At 34.6% G+C, this 11482-nt stretch overlaps 1 long non-coding RNA gene and 1 other non-coding gene across 2 annotated transcripts; one reads left to right on the top strand and one right to left on the bottom strand.

The window, feature by feature from the left end:
* Positions 1-465: 465 nt before the first annotated feature.
* On the bottom strand, positions 466-1881 carry LOC110385076 (uncharacterized). The gene is made up of 2 exons (XR_009974501.1): positions 1743-1881; positions 466-989 (listed from the first exon to the last, which is right to left on the bottom strand). It is a non-coding gene; the product is annotated as an uncharacterized LOC110385076 (long non-coding RNA).
* LOC101739870 (uncharacterized) lies at positions 1127-2210 on the top strand. Its single transcript, XR_009974500.1, has 2 exons — positions 1127-1379; positions 1876-2210. It is a non-coding gene; the product is annotated as an uncharacterized LOC101739870 (transcript).
* The last annotated feature ends 9272 nt before the right edge of the window (positions 2211-11482 follow it).

Here is an 11482-nt window from a genome sequence, read left to right as displayed (position 1 = left end):
GTATTCCAACAAGATTCGGCGCCAGCTCATAGAGCGAAGAGCACACAAGACTGGCTGGCGGCGCGTGAAATCGACTTCATCCGGCACGAAGACTGGCCCTCCTCCAGTCCAGATTTTAATCCGTTAGATTACAAGATATGGCAACACTTGGAGGAAAAGGCGTGCTCAAAGCCTCATCCCAATTTGGAGTCACTCAAGACATCCTTGATTAAGGCAGCCGCCGATATTGACATGGACCTCGTTCGTGCTGCGATAGACGACTGGCCGCGCAGATTGAAGGCCTGTATTCAAAATCACAGAGGTCATTTTGAATAAACTTTAGTGTCATAAGAATCTATGTTTCGTTAAGTTCATTTTGGTATATGAATGGTTACATAATGAATAAACTTGTTTCAATTATTTTACATTAAACATGTGACAGAATTTATGACCTGACTAGTTATATATTATCCAATAATAAAAAGCTTTTTATTTTTTATATAATACTATTGTATTAAATCAAAATTTTGATGCAAGAGGCATAGTTGGTCCACTGCGTCATTCAGAAGCCTGCTCCTTCTGGATGATAGATAGCACGCGCCAGCAATTTTTTTTTTTTTTTCAATTTCGGTGTAGTTTACTGTGGCGGCTTCAGTCTCAATATACATTCGCACTATCTTCACTGCGGCCGCCGTGGCGTTCGGAATATCCCGTTTTCGCGAATGCAAAAAATCCAGAATATCAGGCTTTTTAAAATTGTTTGTGGTTTTTTCTGCCTGTTCCGATGATAAAGCGAGAGTTGAAAATTCTTCAAGAAGATTCCCCAGTTCACGATGCACCATCTCTTTTGCAGACAACATGTGCTCTGGTTGGCGAAAGCCATTTCTGAGTGTTGGGTGCAGATATGTGGATATTTGGGTCACGGTCCTCATTTCGTACGCTAAAAGTCTACCAACCTTATTGTGGTTATTGCACTGTAGTTTTTAAATGTAATGCACGGTAATTTGATTCTGAAACACGGTTTTTTTTTTATATTTGTAGCTTGTATATTTGATCTGGTAGCACTGGTGTGAACTGTGAATGTAAAGCTTAAAAAACCGGTATTCTTAAATAAAAACCGGTATTTATCGGTATGTATAAAAACCGGTTTTTCTCCGGTTTTCTTCGAACCGGTTTACATCCCTAGTACATACCTACCTACCTCATAAATTGAAAAAGATTTTGTTACTTACAAAATATACGTTTTCTCAATTTATAAAAATTACTTGCTAAAGAAAATGTGTGCACAGTCATTTTCCAACATAGACTTAGGCAGCCAGAGCCAGATTGAAACTGATAGAAAAAAACGATGCCGAAAGAAATACAAATATATGAAAATGAAAATTAAGAGCTTAATATTGGTAAGGTGTCTTGAGTAAGAGTACCCATTAACGTGACAAATAATCAAGTTTATTAATATTTGATTGGCAATACTGAACGCAGTTGATAAACAATAACATTGCATATCTTGTGCAGTGAAGAATCATTTTGTAAACTGGAAATAGGTTAATGTATTTTTCTATCTATTAGCTAACTTACACAGAAATATATCGAACAGGAATCATGTTCAACATTTATCATGTTGTTTACGGGTTGACATGATTTATTATCCAACTATAGGATGATTTTCTAGTTCACCACTTAACAATTTAAAAAACTATCAATGCTACTGAAACAACTATAGTATAACTATAAACTGTACTACAATACAATTTAAGACTTACCTCATATTACTAAGGTGGCCGGCACCATTCACATTGTAAAGTTTAAGAACTTTATAAAGAGCTATAAAAATATACAAGAAAAAGTAAAATTACTTATTATTTACATAATAATTCAAATTAATTTAATTTGCAGGAAAACGCAGCACTATGTGATGAGGTGGCCAAAATACAAGAGAGCATTCTGATTGTAAAAGATGAGAGAAAGTTTTTACTACATAAACTACTAGAATATGAAAATGATACTGAAAGTATTCATTCTAGTTATAGAAGTGATACTTTAGTTAATTTAAATGGACCTAAATCTAAAGTGAAAAAAAAACAAACTTTAGAAGATAGATAAAGTTATTTATATATAAAATATATTTAATGTAGTTGTCTATTTATGTATTATAAATATTACAATTGATTGATAAGGATGGTAATTATTACAAAAATACATTACCGTTTAAATATATTTTGTACATTGTTCTTCAAAATGTTTTCCTTAAAGCTTTTACAATATCAAAGGATGAATTATAAATGATGTGGCAGCAGCATTGAAGCTACTCTGGTGTCCCTTTTTTAATATGGGTAGATGAGCTCATGACTCACTTGGTACCAAGTCGTCATTGGAGCCCATAGACATCAACAATGTAAATGCTGTCACCCACTATGACATGATTACCAAGTCACAACTTTTTAAATTGAACAGCTGCCTTACCCTTCTAACCAAAGCACATTACTGCTCATGGTCTGCCATAGGCAGTAGTGGTCCCTACCTCAGTCACTAGTCCCTATTTTGTGCATAATGCTTAATTTGAGGTACTGCAATCATAAAAGATTTCCTATTGCACATATCAAACAAGAGAAATTATTGCCACAAGTGTTTAATATTATTTTGTTCCACTCAATGGGCAGCAAGTAAATGGCCCACTTGCCATCTGAGGAATTGTTATAGGAAATAAACTACCCCAGCATAAACTGAAAACAATATTAATAAAAAAATAAGCATCATATGTTCATAACTTCTTTTGTACACCAGCAAGGTCGAAGGTTTGAAGTCTTCGTGGCCTAAAGGATAAGACGTCTGGTGCATTTGTATTTAGCAATGCCCTGGTGTTAGATTCCCGCTGGCAAGTACCATTTTTCTAATGAAATACATACTTAAATGATCACAATTGACTTCCACAGTGCAGGAATAACATCATATAATAAAAATCAAATGCAAAAAATAATAATTTGCATAATTACTAGTGGTAGGACCTCTTGTGAGTCCACATGAGTAGGTACCACCACGCTGCCTCTTTCTGCCGTGAAGCAGTAATGCATTTTGAAGGGTAGGGTAGCCATTGTACTGTAAAAACTAAGACATTGGAACTCATACCTCTAGGGATGGCAGCATTTATGTTGTAGATGTCTATGGGCTCCTGTAACCACTTAATACCAGCTGTGAATTTGTTCACTCATCTATGCAATAAATAAAAAGGTGATTAAAAAGGGGGAATTTCCTTACACCCTCAATTTAATGTGTCTTGATATATGCCAAAGATGGTAAACATTTTATAGAAGTTTTTCATATTTGTATCTTTAATGATCACTCTTTATTTATTATCAGCCACAATTCCACTTAAAACAAATATCCTTATACAATGTGCAGTTTTTAGGTTGGTAAGTTTTGTGTTTAATAAGTTTAATACATTTCTAGTAAAACTTAATAGATTGTTAAATAAACACCTAATGGCCAAACATAACTCCTAAGGAAAGATTAGATATGTTTATTGACATATGTTTGACTGGTCAGAGTGAAATGAAAGATTTCATCATGATGTAGATGTAGGTTTTTAACATGATTAAGTAATTTTAATGAAGTTCACACTCAATCAAATAAGGTATATTTCCATACTCATTAGCCTTCGCAGTAATATAATTCATTATCAATTGATAATGGCTACATTATGGATTTCATTCATCAGTATTACATTCATCATTATCATCCTCATTGTGATTAAATGACAGTAAATTATGACTTTTTGGTAAACTACTTGCGCTTTTATTACTTTTCTTTAAGTCTTTCTTTGTGGTAATAGTCTTAGATTTAAAGATTATTCGCTGATTTAAATCTGCTTTTGTTTCTAATTCAAGCTTCTCTTTCTTTTTTTTCTCTTCTTCAGCTTGTTCTGCAGTAAGATCGCCTTTCTTTATAACAACTACCTGCGGTTGTTCGTCATCTTCGTCGCTTACAAAATCTTTTTCTGAATTTTCGAGTTCATCAAATTTATGATTGCGATCATCATAGCCTACTTGTTTTTTTAACCTTTTAAGAAAATCAGGGTCTTCCGGCTTGGAAAAAGCCACATTCCTTTTTCTATTCATCTCTGTTGAAATGATTATAATTTATGAGCACATAAAATACAGTTAATATTTCATCAGACTAAAGATGCTTTTTTATTGGAATATTTGAAGGTTTGGTAAATTGGTAAATTAAGAGATGTCTACGCATAATAGTAGTGCACATAGATTATACACTTAATATATTTGAGAATAGTGCATTTAGTGTAAAACGCATAAACCTGTTTTTTTTATTAAATACCGTACACTATGTTCTGTAAGTTAAATATGACAATTATGACGCTTTAATGATGTGTCAAGCAACTCTTTTTTTTTGTGTTTTTAAAACCTGGTAAGTAAGACCTTTAGGTCAAGTCTTATTTTAATTTTAATGAAAACTTTTATAAATGAAAAATGATAATATGAAATGAAGTTAATTAATATGAAACATGGCATGAAATGACATGAGATGATATGGGATGAAATATTATAATCTCAGTAAAATGGTGGTCATTTACTGAGACTTCTTCACTGGACTTTTTGGAGGATCCCGAGATGTTTCGTTCAGCGGCTTCGTTATATTTTTCCACATTTGTGCATTTTCACAGATACTAAACAATTAATAAACCACTGTTATTACACATTTAATCCTGTAAAAACATGAAATAGACAATAAAAACAAATTTTAATCACATAACTTCAATCCTCGCGTTCCCGCCAAAAAGTCCTGCAAACTTAAATTTGACAGCATAGACTCAGGCTGACGTGTGTTTGTAAATGTAGTAGTTGCTAGAAACTGGAAGAGCGAAAAAACGCGGGAAACCTTTGAATTTGGCGGGCGCGGTTTTTGTTTGAATTTGTTGAAAAATATTTTTTTTTAATCTATTAAGTGATCAGAATAGTTAAAACTTGTATATATTTGTAATTTTTATTATTATTTAAATTTTTTTGTATTTTATTCTTTTTTTCTTCGAGTTGGGGTAAGTTTTTTATATTTATATGAACGAGCCTCCGGACCCGGGGGGCACAGCGCCCCCCGCGGTTGCATTTGTCACAATCTCCAACGAATCCGGAATGGATTCTGACTGCTCTTTGGTGTCTAAAAGGAAGCTGAAGCGTAACCAGCTCCACAAAATTTGTAAAAATTGTAACAAAAGGAAAAGAAAAAATAATACAGAAACATTTAAACAATCGGACTGTCAATGCAAAGACGAATTTACTGAGAGCACTATTGATTTGCCTGCACCTGGTCCTTGCACTGATACATCTTCAAAGCCCGTTCCTCCCACTGATATGTCTCATAAAGCCTCCACACAAATTGGTAGGGCTAGTTATGATGCCAATGACCACGGCCCGTTTGTGGTACACGTGCAGAAAATACAGTCTGCTGATGATGATGGTACAACATTACACCCAGTTGTGTTTGGCAGATTTTTAAAAAAAAATTTTTTCAAAAATATTGTTAATGGAAGTTTGAAACGTATTGGCCGAAATAAAATGACACTTTCTTTTAATAATTATACAGACGCTAACAGCTTTGTCACTTCAAACTGCTTAGCTACAAACAACATGAAGGCTTTTATCCCAACTTTTAACATTACGAGGATGGGTTTAGTTAGGGGAGTCCCAACTGAGTGGTCCCCTGAAGATATTATGCAGAACACTAATGTACCCATTGGGTGTGGGGAAATTCTGAAAATTAGAAGACTAAACTATAAAGTCATGATAAACAACACACCCACATGGAAACCTTCGCAAACAGTCGTGTTTACATTTGATGGACAAGTTTTGCCCAAACGTGTATTTATGTGTTATAATTCTATGCCTGTTAAATTGTATATATACCCAACCATCCAGTGCTTTAATTGTTGCCGCTTTGGGCACACCAAGGTCCAATGTAGGTCAAAGCCCAGGTGCTTCAAGTGTGGTCAGGGCCACACTGGAGATACTTGTAATGTGGAGGAAGACTGTGTATCTTGCTGCTTATGTTCTGGGCTGCACTTTGCTTCGAGCAAAAAGTGTCCAGAGTACATGAGACAAACAGATATTAAAGTAACAATGGCAGAGAATAGCTTATCCTATATTGAAGCGTCAAAATTACATCCCCCCATTTCTAAATCATTTGCTGATATTGTATCCTCTCTCCCAACTAAATCTGTTCCTGGTGGAAATACAGTATTGCCTGGTTCACCATCCTCACGTACAATATCTTATAAAAAAACAGTCTTCACTAAACCCAGAACTCCTCCTCAACACAGTAAAGGTTTTGATCATGTAGCACATGAGTCTCTTGTAAGGGACTACAATATGCCAGAGCCTTCTAATGGATGTGCATTACCATCCTCGTCTAATGCAAATTCACAACAGACAATAGCAGAGTTAATTACTATATTGATCAAATTACTTTCTGAACCCAATTTATCTATACCGTCCCACGCTGCTAATTTAATTCGTACTTATACTAATATTAATAATGGCCAACATGGACAAGTTAGTTCAATGGAATTGCCGCAGTATTATAAACAAAAAGCATGAAATTATACATATTATAAATACTTTTAATCCTTTTATATTTTCTCTATCTGAAACCTGGCTAAAGCCAGATTTTGTATTCAAAATCCCTGGTTATTCGTGCTTAAGAGAAGACAGGGCTGATGGATATGGTGGTGTATGCCTACTCATCAGAAACTCTAGCACCTTTTCTTCCTTCCCTCTCCCTTCACATAGTAACTGCTTTTCTGTCATTGCAGCTATTGTTGATGGTATCTGTTTTGTCTCTATCTATGTCCCTCATCCCTCCTTGCAAATCTTCAATGAAATTAAAAACTTAATTTCAGTTCTTCCTCGGCCTTTCATGATTCTGGGTGATTTCAACTCTCATCACACATCTTGGGGTAGTTCAGTATCTAATAGTTATGGTTATGAATTATTAGATATCTTAGACATGTATAGCCTGTGCATTTTAAACTCGGGTTCTCCTACTCGCCTCACAAAGCCTGGTGAAGTAATTAGTGCCATTGACCTGTCCATTTGTACTCCCCAGTTAGCATCTTCTCTATCTTGGTCTACTTTGTGTTCCACTTATAATAGTGATCACTATCCCATAATCATTTCATTTCCCTGTAAAAAAAAGGATACAATGTGTATTCAAAACTCTCGCCTCAAACACAAAATCATAGACTCTAAATGGAGTCAATACACGTTATTAATAGAAGAGAAAATTAATAATTGCTCAGAAGTTAATGTCATAGATAATAATTATTTCAAAGCTATTTTGTTAGAATCGGCTGATAATGTTTTTCCAAAGAAAAAGCCGCGTAGTAATAAGTTGTCATCTCCACCGTGGTGGGATGAAGAATGTACCAATGCTATACAGAAACGCAAGGCAGCAGAGCGTAATTATCGCAATAATATGTCTATGAAAAACTACGAGGCATTAATGACTATAATGAAAGAGGTTAGAAAACTATTTAAAAAAAAGAAATTTGACGGGTGGAGGAAATTTTGTAGCACTATATCACCTGAAACACATGCTACTGTCATATGGCGAAATATCAAAAGATTTAGATCAGCTGTCAATCCTTCTAACGCATTGTTGCTGCCTATAGAATTAGCAGATCAATTCCTTGATCGTTTGGCTCCTCCTTCTGCTCCACTCAACGATCCTATCCTGTCTTATAAGCAATATAACTCTGATGCCCCTTCTCTAAATCTAACTTTTACGTTAGTGGAGTTAAAAGGTGTATTAAATCACGTCAAAGACAGTGCTCCAGGGGAAGATGGGATTCCATATTCCTTTTTGTCTCACCTTGGCGAAAAAGGATTAAATTACTTTTTAAATTTAATAAATAAAATTTTACTGACAGGTGACATTCCACCGTCATGGCGAAGTCAAATAGTATTGCCATTTTTAAAGCCGTCTAAGGTACAATCTGATATCAAATCATATCGTCCGATAGTTTTGTCATCGGTGATCACAAAAGTTGTTGAACATTTAATTAAAAATCGGCTTGAATGGTATATAGAAAATAACGAATATCTGTCCCAAACTCAGTTTGGATTTCGAAAAGGTAAAAGTGTGGGGGACAATTTAGGCATATTAGTTACGGATATTCGTAATGCTTTCTCAGATAAAAAGTCAGTAGTTGCTGCTTTTTTGGATATTAATTCGGCTTATGATAACGTTCTATTACATATTCTAAAAAGTAAATTAGATAAATTAAAGGTTCCCTATTTTTTAACTAATTCCATTGTAAATCTTCTTTCGGAGAGGAAAATTATTTTAGATGTTGGCGGCCCTTATAAGCCTAGTAGGCTGGTATGGAGAGGTTTGCCACAGGGGTCTGTTCTGAGTCCTTTATTGTACAATATTTATACATATGATCTAGAAGGTTCAGTCGGAGATTCAGCAAGTTTATTACAGTATGCCGATGACTTGGTTATTTATGCCTCTGATATGTCTGTAAGTACTGCTGAACGATATGTTTCCTCCTCTTTATCTTTGCTAAAAATCTGGATGGATGCAAATGGCCTTGATCTGTCTCCCTCAAAAAGTACTGTTGTACTTTTCACCAAATCCCGTACTCCTTGCTCACTTAATATAACATATGATGGGGATATATTACCCATTAGGAATCAAGTTAAGTTCTTAGGAGCTATTCTTGATTCTAAACTAACGGGTCAACCACACTGCGAATTTGTGGTTAGTAAATGTGAGCGAAACTTGAACATGCTGAGATGTCTCGGTGGGGTTTGGTGGGGTGCTCACCCGGCTACACTGAGGTTGGTGTATAATGCTGTCATTAGAAGTGTACTGGATTTTGGGACCTTTTTCTTAGACCCAGGTAATGTGGCTGGCTTTAGAAAACTAGATCTCATACAGTCTAGGGCTTTGAGGATTGTTTCTGGTGCCATGAAATCGAGTCCGGTTAATGCTCTGCAAATAGAATGTTGTGACCCTCCTTTAAACTTAAGACGTCAATATCTGTCCGATAGATTCATTTTTAGAATTGTTCAGTTCCATAATCATCCCCTCATTTCGAAACTAGAGTTTCTTTCTAAAAAAGTACCCTCTTCACATAAACCTTTACCTTGTCTGTTAAAAAGTTTCCTGAAATTCAAACAATTACAAGCCCCAACTCATTCTTTTCAGGTGCTTCCTTTATTTGGCGCTTCTTATGATTCTCTCTTACTTTCTCCAGTGATTTGCTTTTCTCTTGGCATTGAAAAATCTGATTTTAATGCCAATGAAAATTTTAATTGCAATGTCAATAGTAAATGGCCTAACTGGCATCAAATTTATACAGATGCATCTAAACACTCCAGTGGGTGTGTTGGTGTTGGAGTGTATCACAAACAGTACAACATAGTTCAGAAAATTAAATTACCTCCGGAATCATCGGTCTTTACCGGTGAATGTTTTGGACTATTAAAAGCTCTTGAATATGTGCTGTCTTTCAAACTAAAAAAAACCGTTGTATTTACTGATTCCTTAAGTGCATTACAGAGCTTAGCAAAATTTTCACTAAAACTTAACCCTTTTTTTCATGTAATATTTGAATGTAAGAGAAAGCTGTTGCACTGCCAATCACACAACTATTTAGTATCATTTTGTTGGGTACCTAGTCACTGTGGCATATCTGGAAATGTGAAAGCTGACAGTTTGGCCAACAGTGCTACTGTGACCGGTGACGTATACCCGTACAAGAATTTTGGCCATGATCTTGCTGCTTTGCCCGGCATATGCCTCCACAAATCGTGGAATATGTGTTGGGAAGAGAGCGGCCGGATTAAGGGTCGTTTCTTGTATGCTATACAGTCTTCCGTTCCCAGGAAGCCATGGTTTGCCAAATTGTCGTTTGGTAAAACCGCCACTTCTACTATAATTCGTATGCGTCTGGGACATAACAGCCTTCCAGTTCATTTGCACAAACTTGGTATCGTAACTGGTACCGCCTGTGAGTGTGGCGAGAGTTATTGTGACCTGAATCATATTTTCTTTGCTTGTTCTTTATATGATCATTCTTCCTTATATACTTCTTTAGTATCTGTCTCTGTTCCCCTTCCTACTAATATTTCTTTACTTCTTCGAGATTTTAATCCCCTTGTATATAGTATTTTAAGTAGGTTTATTTTAAATAATAACATTAAACTATAATTTTGATTTATTTTCCCTGTTATATAATTATTCTGATTTTTTTTGTAAATTCAATTCGTTCTAAATCATTTATGTTTTGTTGCGATAAGTTTCCTTCGTTTTTTATTATTTATAAACTGTAAATAAATAAAACGGCGAATTATAAAAACATTATTACTTGACGCTGGCTAATGCACAAAACGTGCCAGAGCCAAAAATAAAGAAGAAGAAGAAATGTAGTAGTTTTCCAAATGGAAATGCGAATGTATCATACCAAACAGACTACTCTTTTGTATATTAATTTATTCTCTTTCATTAAAAATGTTCAAAATGAAATGAAGTTGGTTATTTTGATACATTAATCAATTAAAATGAAATCAAATGATAGACTCAGGCTGACGTGTGTTTGTAAATGTAGTAGTTTTCCAAATGGAAATGCGAATGTATCATACCAAACAGACTACTCTTTTGTATATTAATTTATTCTCTTTCATTAAAAATGTTCAAAATGAAATGAAGTTGGTTATTTTGATACATTAATCAATTAAAATGAAATCAAATGATAGACTCAGGCTGACGTGTGTTTGTAAATGTAGTAGTTTTCCAAATGGAAATGCGAATGTATTATACCAAACAGACTACTCTTTTGTATATTAATTTATTCTCTTTCATTAAAAATGTTCAAAATGAAATGAAGTTGATTATTTTGAGACATTAATCAATTAAAATGAAATGAGATGATATAGGCTGAAATTATATGAGATAGATATTTGGGCACATTCAGGGGGAATGTGACAAACTTTGTTAAATACCTACCGCTAAAATGGACTTACATATCGAAATTATTAAGTTCTGCTTTTTAATTTAATTTTAATTCAGAATTTAATCATTGAATTTTTTAATTAGTTATGTAATAACATATAGCTTTTACTGTACCTGATAAAATTAATGTATTGAATAACAACTAGAAGTAAAAATTGTAAATGAGTAAAATTACATGTACATATTCAATTGAAGCTTCTTATGTAGATGGGTGAACTGGGTGCAGTGTGGTGGCCTAGAATGGCACCACTTACATATTTCAGTGGGTATAGTAAAGGCAGACAGCGGCTATGTTGTGCCGGGGTAATTTGCCGCGAAAAGTCACATGTTCCTGTTTAGTCTGCAATTGAACAATATAACTGGATTTCGACTTTAGTCTCCAGTTGACTTCAGTTGAGTGACGACATTCACATTCTGTTTGCTATGAGCTACTGTAAAGTAATCACTGCAAATGCAACAATAAAAATCTCTAGGA

The sequence above is a fragment of the Bombyx mori genome, chromosome 12 (assembly GCF_030269925.1).
Source record: "Bombyx mori chromosome 12, ASM3026992v2".
Lineage (NCBI taxonomy): Eukaryota > Metazoa > Arthropoda > Insecta > Lepidoptera > Bombycidae > Bombyx > Bombyx mori.
The sequence above is the reverse complement of the archived record's forward strand: the minus strand, read 5'-3'. Positions and strand labels throughout refer to the sequence as shown.